The sequence below is a fragment of the Dipodomys merriami genome, unplaced genomic scaffold (genome assembly GCF_024711535.1).
Source record: "Dipodomys merriami isolate MVZ:Mamm:240054 unplaced genomic scaffold, mDipMer1.0.p SCAF_281, whole genome shotgun sequence".
Classification (NCBI taxonomy): domain Eukaryota; kingdom Metazoa; phylum Chordata; class Mammalia; order Rodentia; family Heteromyidae; genus Dipodomys; species Dipodomys merriami.
The window spans coordinates 1,020,089-1,047,540 of record NW_027204282.1 but is presented as its reverse complement, the minus strand read 5'-3'; the positions used below and the strand labels follow the sequence as shown (position 1 = coordinate 1,047,540).

The 27,452-nt window shown below is 39.7% G+C and overlaps 1 long non-coding RNA gene across 1 annotated transcript in view; it reads left to right on the top strand.

Annotated features, from left to right (window-relative positions):
• The first annotated feature begins 8,593 nt into the window (after positions 1–8,593).
• Positions 8,594–27,452, top strand: part of LOC138838518 (uncharacterized) — a 33,574-nt gene continuing 14,715 nt past the window's right edge. The window contains exon 1 of the long non-coding RNA XR_011375640.1: positions 8,594–8,867. This is a non-coding gene — a long non-coding RNA (uncharacterized lncRNA). The remainder of the gene's footprint in view (positions 8,868–27,452) is intronic.

Sequence of the window (27,452 nt, the reverse complement as noted above, 5' to 3'; positions counted from 1 at the left end):
TCCTTGGTGTATCCCTGAGGAAAGCCTATTGATTCCCGTTTGGGAGATCTCCGTTCAAATTCAGCCTGTGCAAGAATTCTGTGAAACTCTTATCTCCAATAAACCACCAGAAAACCAGAAGTGGAACAGTGGTCCAGAAGGCAGAGTTCCAGCTTTGAGAGAGAAAGCCGAGAAGGAGACACAGGCCAGACCAGGCAGGAAAGCCTGGGAGGCACTTATGTCCAATTAATGACCAGATGGCTGAAAGTGGAGCTTGGCTGTGGTAAAGCCTCAGCTTTGGGAAAAACAGCTGAGGAATGCATTGGGCCCTGAGGTTAAGCCCTGGGATGTCCACAAAAAATTTTCAAAAAGAGAAGGCCAATTTTATGTATCAGTACCCTACCTACTTATGTCTGTATATTAACTCCCTGAATGCAGACCTTATACAGAGCTTCCCTTTTATTTACTGATTTATATTTCAGATATGCTCCTTTCATATATTGCATCATTCTTTTCATTTCAGGCCCATGGCTTTTCTCTTCCAGGGTTCCAGGCCTGTGTCCTTACATGATACATTGACGCTCTCAGGAGCCTTTATTTACATTTTGTTATGCGGCCAATGCAGGAACCATAACAAACTAGGCAGGGGAAAAGAAGACCAGGTTTCATAGAAGTATCCAGTATTCAGAAAATTAAACTTGGGTAGGTAAAATGGCAACATACTTTCCTAAAAACTACCATTAAGGAAAAGATAGGGAGCTGGGAATGTGGATTAATGAGAGAGTGCTTGTCTAGCATGTAAGAAGCCCTGGGTATGATTCTTCGGTAGTACATACACAGAATAAGCCACAATTGGGGCTGTGGCTCAAGTAGTAGAGTGCTACATACAGTGTCCAGGCCTTGAGTTCAACCCAAGAACTGGCAAAGAGATACCTAGGTAGAATGGTAGGTAGGTAGATAGATAGACATAGGATAGATAGATAGATAGATAGATAGATAGATAGATAGATAGATAGATAGATAGATAGATAGATAGATAGATAGATAGATAGATAGAAAGATGATAGATGAATCTGGTCTTGGATTTCAGGAGGAAAGAAGGGAACAATTCCCAGTCATTACGCCTTCTGCGGGTGCCAGGACACCAGCATTGCCTTCACACAACCAGAGAGCAAGAAGCCTCTCTCTTTCCTACTTCTCAGGCAGCCAAGGGCACCAGAGCCAATTGGTCAGAGCCAGGTTCTAACTCAGATGCTTGGAGAAAGAAGAGAAACAACCCTGACTCTAGTTGGTCTGGGGATTTGAATTAATTATGTGGAGAATGAAGGAAGGAGAAAGGACTGGCAGAGGTATAAGAAGGGCCTTCAAATCTGACAGCTGGAGAGTCAAAAACCCACTCCCTAAGACCAGAGAGCAGGGTTTTTCTACTCTGTTCCTCCCCTCTCCCCGACTAAACTGGCTCTATTGGTAACTTAAGATAGCTTGATTCTCCCTTCACTTGTGGGAAGAATGTTAATTAGTCATTGTTTGAAGAGGCTGAGAAAAGCCTGACCTTGGTTTAACTCTAACAAGTGTTTTAGGTTTCCTCCCATTGCTGGCATTGTCTGGAATATATGAAGTGGTTTTGCTGCTCACTTATCTGTTGAATGTGTACATTCTGCCTCCGAATCCTGTAGACCTGATCTCTGCACCTAGCCTGGCTTTTGAAACTGTTTTCTGTCCTTCAATTACAGTGTTACACTGGAGTTCTTTCTGCTAATGGGGCTAGGGTTTGGAGCCTGAGAACTTCATGTGAACCCAAGATGGGTCAATGTTTCTTTCCTGCTTCTATAGCTCAAGAATTCTAAGAACATTTAGAGTGCAAGTACATCTCATCACCAAGGGAAACACAGGAAGCTCTTGAACATCTGACCTTTCAGAAGTGGAAGTCAGAGTCTCATAGACTTTCCTGCCCTGGCTGGCTTCACCTTGTGATCCTCAAACCTCAGTCTCCTGAGCTAGGATGACAGGCCTGAACTACTGGTGCTCTGATAGGCTCAGAGCTGTAATGACCTTGACAGTACAAGTCAACTGCTATCACAATGGGCTTGGGGAGCATATTAAGCCTTTCAACATTGGACCTTTCAGAACCCTTTAGGACACAAGATTACAATGCTAGAGTCTGAGAGTCTGGGCATATGGATGTGTTACACTTGAACCTTAAGCTCTGACTCCAATTCTGGTATACATCAGTGTTCATTTTCCAAAGAATGATCTCATAATTAGCAAATAGGAAAAGTACCTGGATTAACCCTCACTTTTTCTCAATAATGTGTCTTGAACTCAAGCCTGGGCACTGTCCCTTAGCCCCTCAGGTCAAGACAAACACTCTACCACTTGAGTAATAGCACCACATGGGGTCTTTGGGTGGTTCACTGGAGATAAGAGTCTAACAGGCTTTCCTTGATTGGCTGTCTTTGAACTGTGGTCTTCAGCTCTCAGCCTCCTGAGAAGCTTGAGTTCCATTTGTGAGACACTGGCATCTGGTCTATTGTTTTTGACAGTACTGGGGCTTGATCTTAGGGCCTAGTTACTGTCTCTGAGCTCCTTTTTCTCAAGGCTAGCCACTTGAGCCACTCCACAGTTTCTACCTTTTTCTGAGTATGTGGCACTGAGGATTCAAACCCTGGCATTCATGCATGCTAAGCGAGCTCCTTACCACTAAGCCACATTTCTAGCTCCATGCTTTCAATTTTATCCCTCACTTGCCTATACTCAGGAAAAGCTTTCTGACTATAAATCATCTAAAGAAATCCCAATAGGAAGAAGTCCAAAAATTGGACAAAGCTCATACTTGGAAGAGACTCTAAACATGTGAAGACTGTGACAAATGCATCCATTTAATTATGAATTATGTTTCAACACTTAATAAAATATATATAAAATAAAATAATGAAAAATGAGTCAATGTCCTAAATTGTTGCATAGAATTTTATTATAAGTGTGCAAAATGCAATAAATATTATGTATATAATATGCTAAATACAATAATCAATTAATGAATCAAAGAAAAATAAAATACAAAATCAATAATAAAATCATAATATGAAATTGACATACATAAGTGTATATCATATGTTACACATATATAGAAATATTTTTTCAATTACAGGGCCTTCATTCAGGCCCTGGGAACTCTAGCCTGAATTTCTTTTCCTCAATGACAGTGAGCTTCGCCTTCACCCATGGTGTAAGTGTTACCTGGATGGTGAGCTCAAATCCTAGCAATGGCAGAAATACTGGCCCCAGTTTCGACAGTGACTTATTTTTTTTTTAATGGAAGCAATCCTGTTTACTCAGTTCCATACTGAACATTAAAAAAAAAGCAGTGTAAAATTTTGTACAGCTATTCAGACATACTTTCCTTACCTCTAAAGTGCTTCTCTGAGAACTATATTGTTTCTCTTTTTTGTACTTTTTTATTGCAAAAATGTTTTACAGAGGGGTTACAGTTACAGGAGCAGGTTAATGAGTACGTTTCCAATTGAGCATTGTTGACTCCTCGTTTGTTTTCCCCCTACCATCCCTTGCCTCCCATCTCTACTACCTCACCCTGCCAAGGTCAGTGACTTAGTTTTTCATTTTTGGTTGGCACTGGATTTGAACTTAACTGTGGCAACTCTTCCCTCACATTGTTACAAGTTTACCAAGACACTGAGTTCAAATCCCAAGCTAGGAAAGAAAACTGGGAAAAATTCCAAACCAGGGAGCTTTATTTTTTTTTAATTTACTTAAATAATGTTTTTTCTTCTTCTTCTTCTTTTTTTTTACAACCATGGGGCTTGAACTCAGTTCGTTTAAACTTTGCCTCAGCTTGGATCTCCCATAGCTGACCCTGAGATCCTAGGCTGAGAGTTCTTGCAGGTAGAAAAAAAACCTGGAAAGCACTAAAAGTGGCGAGCTGTAGAGGGCTGGGGTTTTATGATTTTTTCTTTGGACGGTAACCATCTTGGGTCTGAATGACATGGCTGCAAGGTGGACCTGACCTGCCCTTGCTGATGGCTGGTGGGCTACCAGTGAAGCCATAGGCCAACCTGTCAACATATGCCCTGGGTTCAAATCCCAGTCTTGATACCAATGGCAGGGGATCACAAGAGACTCATTCCTATGCATAGGAATACTGATTAAAAGAGTAGTTCATGCATCGGTCTTGTCTAAAATTGGAGTCAATAATCCTAGAATGCTGATTGGTCTTAACGTTATTAAGCATGAAAAAGATAATATTCCTTCAATGGTGGGATAATAAATACCTAAGAATTGGTAGGAACGTAGTAGTTGTCATTCAATCATAGCTAGACGGCTCTGGCACTCTTTACCAATATATATTTATTTGTATACCACCGTATGCCTATCCATGTATTGCTGTTTTGGCCAAACCTGGGGGTTGATCTCAGTGCTGGGCAAACACCTGACAGCTTCATTGTCTAGAGGCTGCCATGCTGAAACTCACCCATTCATGAATTGGGCCTGTTATACACCGAGTTCAGATCCTCACACTGCCAGACATGATGGAGAACACATCTAAAATCTAGATTTTATGTGATAGGATGTAAGCAATGTAATAAATGGTATAGATGTCATCAGAGTCAATAAAATAAATGGTAAATAAATGAATAAAACAATAAATAAAATGAATAACCACACCAAACACAATATGGACTGAACATCTGTATTGAAGTATAAATCCCATCGTTGAAATGTATATAAAGAGTATCTTTTCCAGTCATGAGGCTTGAATTCAGCCCCCCTACGAAGAGGGAATGGCGGGAGATCCTGAGATACTAATTTCTGGACCTAGGAAGAGTCATGGAATGAAATCGATCTCATCCTTGAATGAGTACTTCGTGCATTATGCAAGTAGGAAATGATAGGCAAGACTCATGGGGTATAGATTATTTGTAAAGGTGAGTTGATGAAGCATGACAATAATACTCACAGTCATGAAATGGAGGCATCAGGAAAGATCCAAGAATCAGTAGTCACACAGATTGGAATCACAAGACACCATCAATCCTACTCTATAAAAATATATACTTATTTGCATACTACCTTCAGCTTATGGATGGGTGACTATTGTGCTCGCCACTCTCCCCCCAGGGGGGCTCAAACTTAGGTACTGGGAAGGCCTAGCTCCTTCGTTGCTAACAGGCTGGTGTGCTCATGTGGAACCATTCACCAATGGTGCCTGCTAGGCCTGAGTTCAGCCCTGCCAAAAGATTCATCTTGATGCCAGAAGCCAATCGTTGCACCTGTTTCATTTCCTGTGCAAGTACTGGGTCCCAGCTAGGATGGCGAATGCATGGGCCACCCTGTGGTCATGGAAATAAGTTGTTATCCATGTCAGCCCAGTTATACCTGTCATCATATACTCAAGAAAATACACAATACATTCATGAAAAGCATACAAAATAAAAACAATAAGTACACTCAATGCATGACGCAGTCCACACACGGATGTGAATATACATCCCATGTTTCTATGATGCATTGAGGACTATTTGGCCTCCCTAGGGCTCGATCTCAGTTCCTGGTAACAACCCAGCTCCTTACTGGTTCACAGTCTGTTGTGATCACGTGGACCCACTGTGCAATTGGGCCTCTTAAGCCCCGAGTTCGAGTCCCAGCACTGCCAAAAATTCACCCTGATGTGAGAAGATAGTTGTTGCACCTGTTTTCCTGTGCTGCACAAATTCTGGGTCTCTGCTAGATGGAGAAGGTATAGGCAACTCTATACTCATGGGAATAGGTTGTCATCCAATTCATCACATTTATATCTGTCAACCTATACTTAATAACATACACAATACATCAATGAATAAGACACAAAATAAAGAGAATGACTACACCAAACGCAAGATGCCACCCACCCATGTTTGGAAATATAGATCCTCTGTTCAATTATGAATTAATGACTATATTGGCCCCCACCAGGGATCAATCTCAGGTCCCGGGAATGGCCTCGCTCCTTAGAGGCTCACAGGCTGGTATGCTTACCAAGACCCATTCACCAATTGGGCCTTCTAGGCTTTGAGATCAAATTCCAGCACTGCCAAAAGATTCATTCTGATGTGAAAAGCCTAGGGTTGCACATGTTTTCGTGTTCTGTGCATGTCCTGGCTGTCACTGAGGATGGAGAATGCTGTATAGGTAACTCTATAGCCATGAGAATAGTTTGTCATCCATGTCAGCACAGTTATATCTGTCACCATACTCAATAAAATGCACAATACATCAATGAATAAGACACAAAATAAAAAGAATAACTACATTGAATGCAAGATGCATACCACACCTGTAGGTAAAGAGAGGTCCTATGTTTTAAAAAGGTGGGCTTGCTATTTTGTCCAGTGCTGGGCTTCAAATCAGGCCCTGGACCAGATCTGACATTCTAGTTTTCAAGGATGGTGAGCTTCCCCTTCCCCCAAAGTGCAACAGAGCTACCCACACCTGAGTTCAAATCCTAGCACTGACAAAAGATTCATCCTGATGTCAGAAGCCAGTTGTTGCACACGTTTACTTCTCCTGTGAAAGTCCTGGGTATCAACCAGGAAGGGGAATTCATAGACAACCCTATAACCATGGGAACCTTTTGTCATCCATTTCAGCACAGTTATACCTGTCACCATACTTAGTAAAATACACAATACCTCCATGATGTAGATACAAAATAAGGAGAAGTTCACTAAACACAATATGCTGTTGACACATGTATGTCAATATAGATTGTATGTTTAAATTATGAATTTATGACTATAGTGGACCACCTTGTGGCTCAATGTCACATCCTGGGACTGGTTTAGCTCCTTAGTTGCTCACAGGTTTGTGTGTTAACCTTGACTTATTGGCCAATTGGTCCTACTAGGTCCTGAGTTTAGATCCCAGCACTACCAACAAGTGGATCGTGGAGTAAGAAGCCAAGTGTGAAACTTGTTTTCCTTTTCTCTGAATATCCTGTGTGATCCTGAGAATCCTGGCATGGTGGAGAACATTTCTACAATTCTGGATGCTCTGTGACAGTATGTCATCAGTGAAAAAAACAGAATGGGTTTCATCTTAGCACAATCAATGGTAAATAAATGAATAAAACAAAAAATACAAGGAACAACCACACCAAACATGTATGGACTGAACATCTACTGGTAAGTATAAATCCTATCTTTACAATGTATATAATTAGTATGTTTTCCAGGGCTTGGGCTTGAATTCAGGACTAGTGAACAGGCCTGACTTTCTTATCTGCAAGTACGGTGTTCTTCCCATTCATCTACATTGCTGCAGATTTACCCACATCCTGAGTTCAAATCCAAAGCCTAGAAGAGTAAATGGCATGAATTGCAAGCGAGGGAGCATTTTTTTTTAATTTTACTTTTCTCAATATGGGCCTCATGCATGCAAGACAAACGTTCTACCACTGAGCTACCTTCCCAAGCCCATGTAATCAATGTTTTATGTGACATAATAGTCAATAAAATAAATGTTCAATGCATGAATAAAACAAAAAATTAAATAACTGCACTGAATGAAATATAGTCAACATATGTTTATAAATATAAATCATATATGTAAATTGTACATGACTAGGATGTTTTCTAGTGGTGGGTATCTATTTCAGGCCTAAAGAACAGACTTGAATTTCTTGACTTCAAGGAAACCAGCTTTCCCTTCCCACATAGTGCATCAGAATTACCAAGACCATGAGTTCCAAAACCATCCCTGGCAAAAAATGGCACCTTTATATGTGAGACCCAATTCTTAGTTATTTCATTATGCCTCCATTTTATTAATGTGATTGTTTAAATGCTCAATAAAATATGAACTAACATCAATCAGTGTCCTATAATATAATTGTGTATAATTTTATACTGGAATCATTCAAGAACTGCTCATTCAATCATGACACACATCACATTCCATTGGTAATCATATGGATAGGAATAAGTTTTTTGGATCTCCTGCCATTTGGAGGTGGCAGGACCAGGATATGAACTGTGGGCTACAGCTCATACCACTTAAACCCAAGGATAGGGAACTAACCTGTTTGTCCAAGAACATCAGCAAGACCGATGATTAAGCAGGCACCAGTGGCTCCCAGCAGTCCTCCTTGATACTTACAAGGCTGTGATTGGAGGATCATGGTTGAAGTTATCCTAGGCAGGAAAGTCCTTGAGACCCCTTTCCAACTTCAGTGACAACAAAGCCAGAAGTGCTGTGGCTCCACATTGGACGGCCAGCCTTAAGCAAAAGTAGCTCACAGACTGGGCCCAGATCCTGAGTTCAAGGTCCAGGACTAGCAACAAACAGACATACACAATAATCTGTGCAACCATCTGGTTAAAGCTGGTCACCCTCTTGTCTCCAACTGAATTGACATTCTTCCCTGGGAAAAGGGCTGGGGAGATGCTAACTTCTTGACTCTGCCCATGCTGTTTGCATCACAGGATTCCAGCCACACCCCCATTCTTTCATTGTTCTTTCTGACCAATGGGATACAAGAATTGTGGCCACCCCAACATTCCATGCTGCTTGGTAGAACAGGGATTCTCACTGTTAGTTTACACCACTACCAGCAGTTGAGGAAGGTGAGGTGTTTGAGTGGTGAGGATGAGACTCAAGTTGACTTCGGAGTATAGTAGGAAATTGAGAAGCCTGCCTGCACCCAAGCCGCTTTCCCCCTTTCCCAAGTTTCGAGATTTCAAATATCAGGCAATGTCCCCCTGCCAGCCCGATTAAAGCCCCAACCTGATACCTGGACCTGGTTCTCTACTTTGGGCCCATTTGTCCACAATACCACTGCCATCACTGCTCGCCCCACCTGGAGCAGCCTCCAGCAGCTTCTCCCAGCAGCACAGGTGAGTGGCTGCCCCCAAACCACCCCTACCGAGGTCAGACCCCCCCTGGGAGCACCATAACCCCTGCTTGTTTCCTCTCCCTGGCTCTGAGGAAACAACATTTTGTCTTGGGCATTTCTGAAACAGAGACTCAATATATGCTCTGGATGGGCTGGATCGAGGTTCTCGTATTTGTGACAGGTATGCTCTTCCAGGCCTGGTCCTCTGTAGTTGGGATGGTAGACATGTAGCAACATGCGCAGTCATCAATTTAGATGGCTTATCCCCAACTTTTAGTCCACAGTAGCCGATTCTTGACCATAGGTGAAGCTCTGGGTAGGGCGGCAACCATCAGACCTCATTTTCCTCACAGGACAGTTGTTAGGAAACTAGGGATTTATGCAGAGGGATCTCGGGAACACAGCTAGGCACAAAGGGAGCAGCCTTCAGATAAGATTCTCTGCAGTTCTATGAGCAAATGACAAGAAGATACCTGGAAAGGGCTCAGATGGGGCCTTTTATTAATCGTGGAACAGATGTGGGATTATGAAGCAAAACATGGCTCTCTTTCATCATTACCCTATCCCCATATGGAAGGGGATCCTTCATTCTGTGGAGTTTTGCAGCTGGTGAAACCGAGGCACAGAGAAGCCAGGTGACCTACTTATGACTTCAACTTCACAGGAAGCTCAGCCTGACTTTGCTACCGTGCTCCCTAAGACAATGGTTGTTATTCAGTAGACTTCTGGTGGTAGGAAGTCCACTTCTTGTCAGTCATGGGGCTTGAACTCTGTGTCTAGGCACTGTTCCCGAGCTCCTCAGCAAAAGGCTAGCACTCTACCACTTGATCACACAGCACCATTTCTGGTTTTCTGGTGGTTCTTTGGATATAAAAGTCTCACAGACGTTCCTGCCGGGGCTGGCTATGAACCATGATCCTCGTATCTCAGCCTCCTGTGTAGTTAGGATTAGAGCTCTAAGCCACCAGCAACCTTCTTAATTGTAATTGTGACTTTTTTTTTCTCCCTCTTTCACAAGAACTGGTTGAATGGGTGCTGGAGGAAGGGGTTGGGCATCCGCATGTGGCTAGAACCCAAGGTGACCCTCTCATTCTGGAGGTGGGCTGTAGTTCAGGTGCTGTCTTGCTCAGCCTGTTGAAACAGCTCCATGAGATAAGCCCCTCTGTGCCCTGGCTAGACCATGACAGTTCTTCATTGTCCATCCAGCCTTACTGGATTTATTGTATTGTATTGCTTTTGACATCATTTCTAGCACCTGGCCAAAATTATGATACATCGTTACTGAATAAAAATGTAATGCCATCTTAAGAAAGTCATTTAGGGCTCTGGGAAAGTGGCTTCATGGTACAGTGATTGCCTATCATGCATGAAGCCCTGGGTTCAATTCCTCAGTAACACATAAAAAGAAAAATTCTGGAAGTGGTTCTGTGCCTCAAGTGGTAGAGTGCTAGTTTGAGCAAAAAAAAAAAATCTCAGGAATAATTCCCTATCCCTGAGTTTAAGCCCCTGGACTGGCAAAACAAAAACAAAAACAAAAAAACAAAACAAAACAATACAAAACAATACAAAAACATTTAGTTAGTAAAAGCAAAATAAAGAACCCATACTTGTAGTATAAAATTGCTCCTTCCATATTGACACTTGACAATAGTCCCTAATTCATGTACTTATATTAGGATACTGTGTTGAAAAAAGTTTTGTTCATTGTCACAGCTATTAATGCCAGGAATGTGCTTAGATGTCAGGTGAAGATTAATTCTGGAAATTCAACCATTCCAGGATTTTGTGTCATCACTGCTAATCACGAAGAGAAGGGTAGTCTAAGTGTGACTTTTAAACCTTTTGGTCAGTTATGGCACCAAAAAGGCAGGGCTAATTAAATGTTGTGAGAGAAGATAAAGAATAACTGCAGATATAAGGAATAAATGATAGTAACTAAGGTATAACAGAAACTGTTCTAAAGAACCATTTTTGGTTATTGAAGAACTTGTTGTCAACTAGGCTTTTCCTCATTGTCTTTAGCATTCTAAATCTCTTAGTCTCGTTCTTAATCTCTGTGTGATAAATCTCTTTGCTGTTCTTTCATAGGTGATCTCCTTTGCTTTCTAAAAATCACAGTCTTTCTATATTTCTCTATGAACATTTCCTGATACTAAATTCACCCACACAGATGTCAGAGGATGCTAGTGTAAGGGTCCCTTAGCTCATGAGTCATTAATGTAACAAAATGGAAATGGAGGACATATTTATTGCTATCTCAATTTTAGAAAAGCTGCAATGTCATCATTTGGTTAAAATTTCCATTTATTGTCAACACAGTGTCATTCAGTGCACATAAATGCAAATATGAGCCAGGTGCTGGTTGTTTACACCTGTAATCCTAACCACTCAGGAGGTTGAGACCAGAGGATTGTGGTTCAAAGTCAGCCTGCTCAGAAAAGTCCATGAGACACTAATCTTCAGTTTACCACCAGAAATCCAGAAGTGGTGCTGTAACTAAAGTGGTAATGCACTCAAGTTGAACTGAAGAGCTGAGGAACATTGCCCAGGATCAGAGTTCAAGCCCTAAAACCAATAAAAAAGGTGAAATATGACTTTAAGTTTCCCCAAAAGGAACGAAAATATCAATAATCTTCCCAAGCAATACAAATAATTTCAAAATGATTCAGTGCACCTAATTTTGCTGAGTAATGTTATGGATTATTTGTTGGACATATTCTCTAAAAACAAATCGTTTAACTAGGGATACAGGTGGACTCATTGAAACAATGAGATGTACAAGTCGTAACGTTGAAAAAAGAACTTTACAACTTTGGTGGGAGGGGAAAGACCAAGAGGGGGGAGGGGATAATACAGGAAGGGATGAGATGGGGAAACAAAGAGGAGGAAACAATGCTTGATTAAAAAAGTACTTGTTCTCTTGCCAATGTAATTGTAACTCCTCTGAACGGTATGCTCACAATAAAAAAAGAAAAAATTGTCAAATATTAGCTTTAAAATAAACTTCATCTAATATTTCATGTTTGAAAAGAGAAATCTACACAGTTGATGTCACTTGGCTTTCTTATTATCTTAATTCAAAGCCAACCCTGGCAGGAGAGTCTGTCAAACTCTTGTCTGTGATTACACAGCAAAAAGCCAGAAGTGGAGTTTTGGTTCAAGCAGTAGAATACTAGATTTGGGGGCTGGTGGGCAGGAAAGAAAACTGTTCAGAGACAGGGTCCAGCCTCTGGGTTCAAGCCCCAGAACCAACACAAACTTAACAAACAAGCAAACAAAAAAACGCAGGTATTTCATTGAAACCCTCCTTAAAGGAGTAGTGATCTGAGAAGAGGCTCCTTTTCCTGATCATACTCACTAGATGCTTCTTTGGAATCCTTCTTGTTTTGGAGAACTCAGGACTGAATTAAAGGAATTGATAAATGACTCCTGAAACAAGAAAAACATCTCAGGGGTGAAATATACATCGATAAGTCTTTAAAACCTCCATGTATTTGTTTCTGTGAAGTAGAGCTTTTATTTGGGGGGAGGTTCAGTCATGGGCCTGAATTCTGGGCCTGGGCACTCTCCCTCACCTCTTCAACTCAAGGCTAGCCCTCTAACAATAGAGCCACAGAACCACTTCTGGCTTATTTTTGCTTATGTGGTGTTGAGGAACCGAACCCAGGCCTCATGCATGCAAGGCAATCGCTCGACCACTGAGCCACCTTCCCAGTCCCTGGAGTGAAACATGTTTAAAACAACGTTATTTCCTTTTGTTCTATGCTAGCCTTCAAATGGCTCATTATTTCTTTTTTTAAATTTATTTTTTATTGTGCAAATATTGTACAGAGGGGTTAAAATTACATGGGCAAGATAATGACTACATTTCTTATCAAACATTGTAGCCTCCTCCTTTGATTCCCCTTCCCATCACTTCCCAGCCTCTGCCACCCCCTACCTAATCCTCCCCCATCCTCGAACCAAAGTTGTAGAGTTCGCTTTCGACATGACAACTTGTACTTCTCATTGTTGAAATGGGTCCACATTTATCCTTATTTAAACGATTTTTTCCCTTTCCCCTCCACAAATTATACCAACATCAAATACAGTGAAAGCAGGATTTATACTGTAGGGGAAGGACATACAAACAACAATGAAATAATCTTATAAATACCTTAGAAACAAATGCATGAAAGAAAAAAAACATTTATATAAATATCTTACGGTTCATTTTCCTAACATCATATTATCTGACCTTTTCTGCTTGACTTTTCTTCTTGCTTTGATTGTCTCTGTTGAGAAATCTAAGTTTATTCTAATTGGTTTCCCTTTATGGGTGATTAATCTTTTCTCCTTGACATCTTTAAGCATCTTTTCCTGGGTCTGAGTTGATCCTGTGTGGATTATAATGTGACAGTGGGATGTCCTATTCTGGTCTGGTCTATTTGGAGTTCTAAAAGCTTCTTGTATCTGAAGAGCCCTATTTTTTTGCATGTTTGGGAAGTGCTCTGCTAGGATCCTGTTAACAAATTTCCTAGACCATTAACTTCTGTTTCTAGGTGCTCCTCTACACCCATTATCCTTAGTTTAGGCCTTCTGATGGTGTCTTCCAAGTGTTGGATAGATCTATCATATTTCTTGGACTTGTCTTGGATTGTTGTATGTTCTTTCTCTATAATATCTAGGCTGTCTTCAATCCCCGAGATTCGATCTTCTGCATGGTTTAACCTGCTGTCACGACTTTCTACTTTGTTTTTTATTTCTTTTCCTTCTAATTGGTCAGATTTGATGGCTTCAAATTCTTTGTTGAAACTTTCTTTTAGATCTTGAATGAATTTCTTTACTTCCTTAATTTGGTGTTCAGTTTTTATTCTCAAATCACTTAGTTGATTGATTATGGTTTCCTAGGACTGCCATTCATTCTGTTGGATTCCTTTCAGCATTCCCTTTTTGGTCTCCCTGACTTCTTTCAGCTCTTTGTTAATGGATCCCATGAACGCTTTTAGTGATCTTCGTGTATTTTCATCCTGCCCTCTCAATTCCTGTATTACTCTTGGCTTGGCTTCCTCATGTTCTTGCCAGTGCTGTAATTTTCTTTGAGTTTTCTCATCCTGCTCACGCCATTCCTGCCTTTGTCTTGAGTATTCTCAAGCTGCTCATGCAAAACTTGTATCAGTTTTTTAGTAGCTCCCTCACGCTCATGATTTTCCTGTATAAGCGTTTGGATTGCCACCTCTCTCTCCCTATCAGGCTCATAGAGAGTCCTTTGTGGGTTTTCAATCTTTTCTTGCATTGACCTTTTGTTTGCCTCCATTGACCTTTTGTTTGCCTCCTGTCTCTCCCTATCACATTCATACAGAGTCCTTTGTATGTTTTCAATCTTTTCCTTTATTATGTTTTCCAGCAGTGTTTGTAGAACTATTTGGGAACTCTCCTCTGGATTTTTCATTATCTGTTCTGTCCCTGATTATCATGAGTGGCAGTGGAGATACCGGGACTTGCCATTTTTCTTGTGGTTTTCCGGCTTACTCTGCCCATTTGGGATGAAAATAACACCATTTGTGTGCTAGAACACTAATTTAAGGCAAGCATCAACCAAAGTCTTTATTTGCACAGTCAATACTCTGCAGATACAATCTAGTTCAACAGATACATCTATTCAACATCAAACAACTATATATTAATGGGCTACGAATAGCAAAGAAGAATTTGGTAAGCTAGAAATTATTAGGGTTAGGGAGAGATGTGGGTAAAAAATAGGAATAGAGTGATGTGTGAAGGCACAGGGAGAGTTAACGTAAGTCCTAATCTCAAAGCAGGAACTAGGTTGGATAGGATGAAAGTAGAGAGAGAGTAAAAGAAGGAGAAAGAGAAATGAAAAAAAAGAGACCAGAAAAAATAGAAAAGTAAAAATTAAAAATATTATGCAGAAATGAAAACAATCTATTTAGAGAAAAACATGAATATGAGAGAGAGGAGGGAAATAAAGGAGATGTGAAAATTTTTAAAATAAAATTACTTAAAATATTATATAGCTATAAAGAGGTAGTACTGCTATTAAGGAATTTAAGTCTAAGAGGTTTTGAATTGAGTAATAAATTTGTGGATTAAGTGTGTACACAACAACGTAGGATAAGGTCTAATAATCGACTACAGGTTTGCCTTAGGATGTGCAGAACAACAATAAAGTCACATAAAGAAGAACGAAAGAGAAGAAAATGTGAAAAGGATAAGAAAGAAAGAAAAAAGATCAGAAGTTCAGTAGAGCTAAAAAAAAACAAAAAGTAATTAAAAAAAGAAAAAAATAGAAAGAGAGAAAAACACACACACACGCATACACCGAAAATAAAAATTATAAGAGAAAAAAACTTACTAGAAAACATTTTTTTGAAAAAAGCTAAAAATTAAATATTAAAAAAAGTTTTAGAAAAAAAATTGGGGGGGGAACATACTGTACAGAGGGGTTACAATTACATGGGCAAGATAATGGGTATATTTCTTATCAAGCATTGCACTCTCTTCCTTTCTTTAGCCTTCACATCCCTTCCCAGCCTGCCCTCGCCCACCCCCACCCTATCCTTCCCACCCCACCAAAGTTGTAAAGTTCGTTTTTGACATGACTACTTGTACTGTTCATTGTTGCAACGGGACCACTTGTATACTTAAACGACTTGTTTTTCACTTTCTCCTCCACAAAGTATACCGACATCAAATATAGTGAAAGTAGGGGTTATATTGTGAGGGAAGGACATACAAATCAACAAATAATTATCATATAAATGCGTTAGAAACAAATGCTTTAAAGAAAAAAAAACATTTAAATACATAGCTAAGGGTTCATTTTCCTAACATCACATTATCTGACCTTTTCTGCTTGACTCATACATATACTAGATATTGCAAATAAGGGAAACCATGGGACCTATGTTTCTTTGGCTTGGCTTACTTCACTTAATATAAATTTTTCCAAGACTTTCCATTTCCTACCAAATGGGGCAATGTCATTCTTTCTGATGGAGGCATAGAATTCCACTGTGTATATACACCATAGTTTCTTGATCCATTCATCTACTGAGGGGCATCTGGTTTGGTTCCATATCTTAGCTATGGTAAATAATGCTGCAATAAACAAAGTTGTGCTGGTAGATATAGTGTGGTCTTGTTTGTAAATATTTGGGTAAATGCCCAAAAGTGGGATTGATGGGTGATAGGAGAGCTCTATGTGAAGTCTTTTGAGGAACCTCCATATTGCTTTCCAAAGTGGTTGAACAAGTTTACACTACCATCAACAATGAAGTAAGGTTCCCTTCTGTTCACATCCCCTCCAGCATCTGTTGTTATTAGAGTTCTTGATTTTTGCCATTCTAAATGGGGTGAGGTGGTATTTCAATGTTATTTGATTTGCATTTCTTTTATGTGTAGGGAGGTTGAGCATTTCTTCATGTGTCTATTGGCCATCCTTCTATCTTCTTCAGAGAAGTTTCTCTTTAAACTTTTGGCCCACTTTTTTATAAGGCAGTTGTTTCTTTGAGGATTTGTTGTTGGCAGATTTAATTTTTTGAGTTCCAAGTATATTTTAGAAGGAGACCCTAGTCCATTTTATGGCTAGTGAATATCTTCTCCCAATCTGTGTGCTTCCTATTGATCTTGCTAGCTATGTCCTTTGCCATGCAGAAGTTCTGCAACTTCATGAAATCCCATTTGTCCAACCTTTCTTTGATTCGTTGTCTTTCTATTAAGAAAATTTCGGCCTGAGCCAAGGAGACTTAGGGTTTCTCCTATTCCATCCTGTAATGTTTTCAGAGTGTCTGCTTTGACTTCGAGGTCTTTGATCCATTTGTAGTTGATTCTGGTGCAGGGTGATATATAAGGATCTTTCTGTAGTTTTCTAGAAGTAGTTAACCAATTTTGCCAGCACCATTTAGTGAAGAGGCTGTCTTTCTTCCATTCTCTTTTTTAGCTCCCTTATCGAAGATTAGATGGCTATAGGTCTGTAGGTTCACTTCTGGGTTTTCAATTCTATTCCATTGGTTCTGAGGTCTGTTCTTGTGCCAGTACCAAGCTGTTTTGATTACTATGGCTTTATAGTAGAGTTTGAAATTTGGTATTGATGTTCTTCCAGCAGCGTTCTTACCATTGAGGAGCGTTTTTGCTATTCGGGGTCTTTTATTGTTCCATATGAATTTTTGGATTGCCTCTTCTATTTACTTGAAGAATGACATTGGAATTTTGATAGGTATGGCATTGAATTTGTAAATAGCCTTGGAAAGTATTGCCATTTTCACGATGTTAATCTTTCCATCTAGGAGCATGGGAGGTTTTGCCATTTTCTATGTTCTGTTTTGATTTCCTTTTTCAAGGTTTTAAAGTTTTCATCATAGTGGTCCTTCACTTCTTTGGTTATGTTATTTCCTAGGTATGTTATTTTTTGTGGGGCTATTACAATTGGAGTTGCTTTCCTAATTTCAGCCACACATTTCTAATTGTTGGCATACAGAATAGCCATTGATTTGCGGGCATTAATTTTATACCTTGTTACTTTGCCAAAGTTTTCAATCAGCTTGATTAAATTGGGAGTGAAGTCTATGGGATTCTTTAGCTACAAGATCATGCCATCTGCAAAGAGGGAGAGTTTTATTTCTTCTTTCCCTATTTGGATCCCCTTAATGTCTGCATCTTGTCTTATTGCTGTAGCTAGGCATTGTAATACTAGATTGAAGAGAAGTGGAGAGAGTGGACATCCTTGTCTTGTTCCTGAGTTAAGAGGAAATGGCTTTAGTTTTTCACCTTTAAGTATAATGCTGGCTGTAGGTTTGTCATATACAGCCTTTACTGTATTGAGAATTGTTCCATGGATTCCTAATTTTTCCAAAACCTTCATCATAAATGGTTGTTGGATCTTGTCGAATGCTTTTCTGCATCTATTTAGATAACCATGTGGTTCTTATTCTTGCTCCTGTTGATGTGATGAATAATATTAATTGATTTGCGTATATTGAACCAGCTTTGCATCCCTGAAATGAATCCTGTTTGATCGTGGTGTATGATTTTTTGAATGAATTGTTGAAGTTGATTGTCCAAAATTGTGTTGAGAAGTTTTGCATCAATGTTCATCAAGGAAATGGGTTCATAGTTTTCTTTCTTTTATGAGTCCCTGTCTGGTTTGGGGATGAAGGTTATGATGGCTTCATAAAATGTGTTCTGTAGTGAACTTTCTCTTTGAATTTCATTGAATAGTTGGAGGAGCATTGGTGTGAGCTTTGCTATGAAGGAGGAAAAAAAAAATTATAAAAGGTGCAAAAATACTGAATTTTTTTTTTGGGGGGGAGAGGTGGGAAAAATCCTGTATCTCCCTTTTGTTCATAACCAGCCTCTTGTTGCATTCTTTGGCCTCCTTGTGGTGTTTGAATTTCCTGTGGCTTAGTTGGTTCATTAAGTCTGTTTTTTTGAACCGGCAGATAAATGCTCACCTTAACCCAGGTTTTTGTGATCCTCTTCCCAGGCTAGTTCAATGAGAGGGAGATCTACTTTGAGTTTCACAAAAGAGGGAGATGGCTTTTTCCTGAAGTTTGGAGATGCTGTGATGAGGCTAGGTTCTGGGTAGAGTTGAGGCCTTTCAGCAAACAGTAGCTTTTCCCGGGGGTTAGTTTGTGAGAAACTCACAGAGCCCAGACAGGAGCCACTCTGAGGGTTTATGTTTAATAAATTTAAATTGATTGTCAAGGCTGCTAAAGGGAGGGGCAGCCTCTGGCTCTGATTATCCAGCAAAGAAAGCCATTCCTGAGGCTGGCGCCTGAGCTGGGTGACTTTTCCCTGGGTGGAGCCGAGTCTGTCAGGTCACTTTAGTCTCTAGTTTTCATCCAATGCCTGAGTTTGAGCTAGCAGCTAAGCCGAGCTTTTTCAGTATCGAAGATGGAGATCTCCGGTACTGGGGGGTGTGGCCTTCCCTCCTCTGCTCCCCGAGAAGGAGTGAGGATGTTAGGCCTCTACTCACACAGCGTCTTGGTTCCTGGGTCGTCTCTGGTCCGCGAAGTACAGGATGAAGATGTCTGTTCCTTGTCAGTTCTTGCTGGTGTTGTGTAGAATCTGCTTGCCCACCATGTCTGGCTCCTTCGTACTGGACTTTCTCTGTTATAGGTATGGTGGGTATGGCCGCCGCTGCCACAGCTCCTGCAGCAGTGGCATCTCCTGGCAAGTGCTCCGATCTGTCTCCTTGCCTGGATTTTTCCTCTCTGGTCTAACACTTTTTCCTGTGATGGAACACTTAGTGTGATTCTCTGGCTTAGGACTGTTCACTGGAACTCTAAATCTGTGTTCTATGTGAGAGCTTGTTTAGGCTTCAGCTTCTACTCCACCATCTTCCCGGAACTTCCCAGGAAATTATTTCTTTCTGTAGTACGCTCAACTAGAAATTTACAGAAAACTTATGTATGAGTAAAAACACACTCGAAAAAGTCAGGGACAGAGTTTTCTTCAAGCCTTCAGATTCTTTTCTTTTTTTAATTTTTTTTTTTATTGTAAAGACACTATACAGATGGTTACAGTTACAAGAGCAAGGTAATGAGTACACTTCCTATTGAGTATTGTTACCCCTTCCATTGTTTTCCCCCTACCATCCCTTCACTCCCTACCTTCCCTGAAGGTCTTTTTTTTTTAAATTGTGGTTAAGTGATTAAATAATTTCCTAAATTTCACAGAATTGTGGAATATTAATGCTCATATAAAGTCACAAGTTCATTCTAACTTTCCTGGAGCAAATTGTCTATCACAATCTATAACATAAAACAGTGTACACTATCCACCATACATGTGATCAGCAGCATCGGGACTTTTAGTAGTGGTTCGACCAGATGAGTGGGAGTTCCTTGTTTCTTAAGTCTTGTTAATTTTGTAATATCACCAAACATTTTGGATTTAGCATCCACTTATCAGGGAGACCATATATCGTTTGTCTTTGCTCTTGGCTTACCTCGCTCAACATGATTCCTTCTAGCTCCATCCATTTCCCTGCAAATGCCATTATTTTGTCATTTTCTAATGGCTGCATAATATTCCATTGTTTATAGATACCACAATTTTTGGATCCATTCATCTGTGGTGGGGCATCTGGATGGTTTCCATATCCTAGCTATTGAGAAGAGTGCTGCAATGAACATGGAGGTGCATGTGTCCTTGTATATTGGTTCCTGTTGTTCAGGGTAGATGCCTAGAAGTGGTATGACTAGGTCATAAGGGAGGTCCAATTTTAGTTTTCTAAGTACCCTCCAGCCTGCTTTCCAAAGTGGTGGTATAACTGTACATTCCCACCAGCAGTGTAGTAGGGTTCCTCTTCCTCCACATCCCCTACAGCATTTGTTGTTCGCTGATTTGTGGATGTGAGACATTCTGACTGGGGTAAGGTGGTATCTCAGGGTTGTCTTTATTTGCATTTCCTTCACCACCAGGGATGATGAACATTTTGTCATGTGTTTCTTTGCAATTTTTATTTCTTGATCTGAAAAGTCTCTCTTTAGTTCCCTTGCCCATTTAGTAATTGGTTTGTTAGGCTTGGGAGGGATTAGTTTCTTGAGTTCCCTGTATATACTGGATGTTAACCCCTTGTCTGATATATTGATGGTAAATATTTTTTCCCAATTAGTTGGTTGTCTTTCTAGCTTGGTTGTGATAAATTTAGCTGTGCAGAAGCTTTTTATTTTAAGGTAGTCCCATTTGTCGAGTCTCTCTCCAATTTGTTGTGTCCCTGGGACTCTGTTCAGGAAAGTCTTTCCTGTGCCTATTAGTTCAAGTGTCTATCCTACTCTTTCCTGCAGTGGTTTTAGAGATTCAAGATTAATGTTAAGGTCTTTAATACATTTTGAGTTGATGTTGGTGCATGGTAATCGTCTGGGGTCCACTTTTAGCTTTCTGCATGTGTCCACCCAGTTCTCCCAGCACCAATGGTTGAAGAGGCTGTGTTTCTTCCATTGTATGTCTTTGGTTCCTTTGTCAAATGTCAGCTGACTGTAGGCATGTGAATTTATTTCTGGATCTTCTATTCCATTCTATTGGTCTTCAGGTTTGTTTTTGTGCCAGTACCATGCTGTCTTTGTTATTATGGCTCTATAGTAGAGTTTGAAGGAAGGCATGGACATCCCTCCCATGTTGTCTTTATTCCCTAGAATTGTTTTGGCTACTCTAGGTATTTTGTGGTTCCATATGAATTTTTGGACTGTTTTCTGTATTTCAGAGATGTACATCATTGGGATTTTAATAGGAATTGCATTGAATTTGTATATTAATTTGGGCAGTATTGCCATTTTCACTATATTGTCGGCCTATCAAAGAGCAAGGGAGGTCTTTCCATTTCCTAGAGTCTTCTGCAATTTTGTTCTTTTACTTTTTATAGTTTTCATTAAATAGTTCTTTTACATCTTTGGTTAGGTTAATTCCTAAATATTTTATTTTTTCGGCGGTCATTGTGAATGTGATTGCTCCCTTTATTTCCCTCTCTTCTTTACATTGTCAGTGTACAGGAAGGCAACTGATTATTGTGGGTTTATTTTTTATCCTGCTACTTTGCCGAAGTGATTTATGATTTAAAGAGTTTGGGGATGGAATTTTTGGGATCCTGAAGGTATAGTATCATGTCGTCTGCAAAAAGCGATAGTTTAACTTCTTCTTTCCCTATGCGGATACCTTTAATGTCTTTTTCTTGCCTTATTGCCCTGGCTAAGAGTTCCAGGACTATATTGAAGAGGAGTAGAGACAGTGGGCATTCTTGCATTGTTCCTGATTTTAGAAGAATTGATTGTAGCTTTTCCCCATTCAGTATAATATTGGTTATTGGTCTGTCATAAATGGCTTTCATTGTTTTAAGAAATGTTTCTTCTATTACTATTTTCTCCAGAGCTTTTAGCATGAATGAATGTTGAATTTTATCAAAGGCCTTTTCTGCATCTGTGGCGATAATCATGTGGCTCTGTTGATGTGTTGGATTACATTTATTGACACGTATTTTTAACCATCCCTCCATCTCTGGGATGAAGCCTACCTGGTCATAGTGTATGATTTTTTATGTGTTTCTGGATTCTGTTATCTATAATCTTGTTAAGAATCTTTGTGTCAGTGTTCATCAAGGAAATTGGCCTGTAATTCTCCTTTTTGGTTGGGTCTTTGCCTGGTTTGGGGATGAGTTTGGGACAGCTCCCTCCTTCTCTGTTTCTCTGAAGAGCTTGAGGAATATGGCTATTAGTTCTTCTTTAAAGGTCTTATAGAATTCTGCTGAGTCCATCTGGTCCTGGGCTTTTTATTTTTTAATATTATTTTATTTTATTTGAGAACATACTGTACAGAGGGGCTATAATTACATGGACAGGATAATGCATACATTTCTTACCAAGCATTGCAGCTTCCTCCTTTGTTTACCCTTCACCTCCCTTCCCAGCCTCCCCCTCCCCCCACCCAATTATACCCCCCTCCCCCCCACACACCGACATTGTAAAGATGGTTTTGACATGACATTTTGTACTTCTCATTGTTGCAACAGGTCCACCTGAATCCTTAAACGACTTGTTTGTCCCCATCTTCTCCACATGTTATACTGACATCAAATATAGTGAAAGCGGGGGTTACACTGTGGGGGAGGGACATACAAAGCAACAAGGAAATAATCTTATAAATGCATTAGAAACACATGCATGAAAGAAACGGAAACATTAAAATACATATTTAAGGGTTCATTTTCCTAACATCACATTATATGACCTTTTCCGCTTGACTCATACCTATACTAGATATTGCAAATAAGGGAAACCATGGGACCTATGCTTCTTTGGGCCTGGCTTACTTCACTTAATATAATTATTTCCAAACCTTTCCATTTCCTAACGAATGGGGAAATGTCATTCTTTCTGATGGAGGCATAGAATTCCATTGTGTATATATACCACGTTTTCTTGATCCATTCATTTAATGAGGGGCATCTGGGTTGGTTCCATATCTTAGCTATGGTAAATAATGCTGCAATAAACATAGTTGTGCTGGTAGCTTTAGTGTGGTCTTGTTTGTAAACATTTGGGTAAATGCCCAAAAGTGGGATTGCTGGATCATAGGGGAGATCTATGTGAAGTCTTTTGAGGAACCTCCATACTGCTTTCCAAAGTGGTTGAACAAGTTTACATTCCCACCAACAATGAAGTAAGGTTCCTTTCTGTCCACATCCCCTCCAGCATCTGTTGTTGTTAGAGTTCTTGATTTTTGCTGTTCTAACTGGAGTGAGGTGATATCTCAATGTTGTTTTCATGTGCATTTCTTTTATGGCTAGGTATGTTGAACATTTCCTCATGTGTCTATTGGCCATCCTTCTTTCTTCTACAGAGAAGCTTCTCTTTAAGCCTTTCGCCCACTTATTTATTGGGCAGTTGTTTCTTTGAGGATTTGTTGTTGGGTGGTTTAATTTTTTGAGTTCCAAGTACATTTTAGATATGAGACCCTTGTCTGTTGTATGGCTAGTGAAGATCTTCTCCCAATCGGTGGGCTTTCTATTGATCTTGCTAGCTATGTCATTTGCCCTGCAGAAGCTCTGCAACCGTATGCAATCCCAAAAAGCATTTGACAAGATCCAGCACCCCTTTATGATGAAGGTTCTGGAAAAATTAGGAATCCATGGAACATTCCTCAATACAATAAAGGCTGTATATGACAAACCTACAGCCAGCATTATACTCAATGGTGAAAAACTAAAGCCATTTCCTCTTAACTCAGGAACAAGACAAGGATGCCCACTCTCTCCACTTCTCTTCAATCTAGTATTAGAATGCCTAGCTACAGCAATAAGACAAGATGCAGACATTAAGGGGATCCAAATAGGGAAAGAAGAAATAAAACTCTCCCTCTTTGCAGATGACATGATCTTGTATTTAAAGAATCCCATAGACTCCACTCCCAAATTACTCAATCTGATTTAAAACTTTGGCAAAGTAGCAGGTTATAAAATTAACCCCCCAAAATCAATAGCTTTTCTATATGCCAACAATGAGAAAAGTGTGGCTGAAATTAGGAAAGCAACTCCATTTGTAATAGCCCCACAAAAAATAAAATACCTAGGAATTAACTTAACCAAAGAAGTGAAGGACCTCTATGATGAAAACTTTAAAATCTTGAAAAAGGAAATCAACACAGAACTTAAAAAATGGCAAAACCTCCCATGCTCCTGGATTGGCAAGATTAACATCGTGAAAATGGCAATACTTCCCAAGGCTATCTACAAATTCAACGCGATACCTATCAAAATTCCACCCTCATTCTTCAAGGAAATAGAAGAGGCAATCCAAAAATTCATATGGAACAATAAAAGACCCCGAATAGCAAAAACGCTCCTCAACGGAAAGAACACTGCTGGAGGAATATCAATACCAAATTTCAAACTCTTCTATAAAGTCATAGTAATCAAAAGAGCTTGGTATTGGCATAAGAACAGACCTCAGGACCAATGGAATAGAATTGAAAACCCAGAAATGAACCTACAGACCTATAGCCATCTAATCTTCGATAAGGAAGCTAAAACAATAGAATGGAAGAAAGACAGCCTCTTCAGTAAATGGTGCTGGCAAAATTGGTTAACTACATGTAGAAAACTAAAGCTAGATCCTTATATATCACCCTGCACCAGAATCAAATCCAAATGGATCAAAGACCTTGAACTCAAAGCAGACACTCTGAAAACATTACAGGATGGAATAGGAGAAACCTTAGGTCTCCTTGGCTCAGGCCGAACTTTTCTGAATAGAGACCCGGAGGCTTTTTTTTTTTTTGTTGGAAGACTTTTGATAGCTTTCTGTATCTTGTTGTAGGCTATTGGCTTATTTAATTGGTTTATTTCTTCTTTGCTCAGTTTGGGCAACTTGTATTTCTCTAAAAATGCTTCCATTTCTGCCAGGTTTTCTTCCATTAAAGATTATAAATTTTGAAAGTAAGTAGTCCATTAGGATTGTTTGGATATCTTGTTTACATATTGTGATTTTTTTCCTGTGGCATCTCTAATCCCGTTAATATGTGTTTCCTCTCTTCTTTTTTAAATTAATCTTGCCAATGGTCCATCAATTTTCTTTATTTTTTCAAAGAACCAGCTTTTGTTTGGTTAATTTTGGCTATAATTTTCTGATTTTGTAATTGGTTAATCTCTGCTCTTAATTTGGTTATCTGGCTCCGTCTATTAACTTTAGTTTCCATTTTTTCTTGTTTTTCTACCTGTTTTAAATGCAACATGAGATTATTTACTTGGTCTGTCTCCATTCTCTTGATGTGGGCACTGAGGGCAATAAATTTGCCCCTCAGGACTGCTTTTGTTGTGTCCCACAAGTTTCTTTGCGAAGTGTTTTCATTTTCATTGAGTTGTAGGAAATATTTTATTTCTTCTCTGATCTCTTCCGTTACCCAGGCATTGATAAGGAGTGTGCTGTTCAATATCCATTTATTAGAGAAATTTCTGCAGTATGCTTTGTTATTGAGAACTAGCTTGATTCCAATGTGGTCTGATAGGGTACAGGGGATTTTGTCAATCCCTTTGTATTTTCTTAAGTTCCTTGCATGAACTATGATATGTTCTATTTTGGAGAAAGTTCCATGAGCTGCTGAGAAGAATGTGTACTGTGTTGTTTTAGGGTGAAATACTCGGTAGATGTCAGTTAATTCCACTTGAAGTATGTCCTCAATTAATTCGGTAGCTTCTTTGCCAATCCTCTGGTTGATAGACCTGTCCTTTGGTGAGAGTGGTGTGTTAAATTCTCCTAGTATTTTCATATTGGGATCTATTTTATTCTGTAAGTTTGAGAGTATTTGTTTAACATATCTGGGTGCACAAATATTTGGGGCATATAAGTTGATGATGGTAATACATCCTCTTGGATTGTTCCTGGTATTAATATGGAGTGTCCGTCCTTGTCTTTTTGTACTGATTTTAATGAAAATTCTATTTTGTCATATATCAGGATAGCTACACCTGCTTTCTCACTGGGGGCATTTGATTGGTAGATCCTTTTCCAACCCTTTTCTCTGAATTTGTTTGTATGTTTGGCTGAGAAGTGGGTCTCCTGAAGGCAATTCTGATCCAGTCTGCAGTTCTTTTTCTTTTGATTGGTGAATTAAGCCCATTAATATTAAGAGAAAGTATAAAGAGATGCATTGTTGTCCCTGTCATTCCCTGTTTTCCTGAGTTTTTCTTCTTTCCTTTCCTCCTGTGCTTGCTCAGTTAGAAGTTGATTAATGTCTGTCTGGGTGCAGGTCCCAGTTCCTGGTTTCTTTCTTCAGGTTATGTCCCACCTCTTAGTATTCTTTGTAATGCTGGCTTAACGCTTATATATTCATTTAGTTTTTCTTTGCTATTAAAATTTTTCAGTTCTCCATTGAATGTGAATGATAGCTTTGCCAGGTATATCAGTATGGGTTGCCAGTTATTGGCTCTCAGGGTTCGTATGGTACTTTCCCAGGCCTTTCTTGCATTCAGTGTTTGTGTGGAGAGATCTGCAATGATTCTAATTTCTTCCCATTGTTGCATAGCTACTTCTTGATTTTTGCTGCATGCAAGATTGTTTCCTTATTATTCAGATCTATCATTTTTACTATAATGTGTCTAGAAATGTTTCTCCTGGGATCTTGCTTGTTGGGTGTTCTATATGCTTCTGTTATGTAGGTAAGATGTTCTTTTTTGAGGTGGAGAAATTTTTCACCGATTATCTTGTTGATTAGCTTTTGCCTTCCCTTGCTCTGAAATTCCTCACCTTCATCCACTCCAATTATATGAAGGTAAATTTTCTTTGCATTATCTTCTTTCTCTTGAATTTCCCTTTTGCTTAATTTGAGTGATTTTTCCATATCTGTCACTTTTTGGTCCAGTTGGTGTATTCTGTCTTCTGTATCTGACACTCTACAGTCCATTTCGTTCACTCTGTTGACCATGGATTCTATTGTGTTTTATATGGAGGAAACGGATTCCTTTATAGATTCGATGTTGGTTCTCAAACTATTGATCTCACCTCTTAATGAGGTATGTTCTACCTCTAATTTGGCATTTATCTCACTTCTTACTGAGGTTTGTGCAGACTCTATTTTTGCAAGCATCTCCTGTTTGATATCTTGTATCTCTTTTGATAGCTCATCCTTGTGCTCTTTCAATTTCTGGTCTATTTCTCACTTTATTTCTTGAGTCATTGCCTCCAGCATCCCTTGGATGTAGCTTTTGTCTTCCATTCCTGCTTTGCTCCCACTGGGGCTCTCCCCTGCGTGGCTGCTGGCTATTGAGGATAGCTTGCTATCCTGGGTAGTGATAAACCTTGTAATTTTTCTCTGTGATTTTCTCATGGGGGTTCAGGTATTATTGGAGACTAATCTGCAATTTTGTTTTGGTGTGTCTGTCTTTGCTTGGTTGCTGATTCTGTATTGGTAGAGAGAGTCTGTGCCTGATCTGGGTTCTGTTGGGGGCGTACCTCCAGCTGCTGGTCTGATCTATATAGGATTCTCAGCTCTCTGCTGTAGATTGCTGGTAATTCCCGCCTTTAGAAGGGTTGTGCACCCTAGACTGCTCATGTTTGCTCCTATGGGTGCTCTTGGCAAGATCAGATGCTCTGGA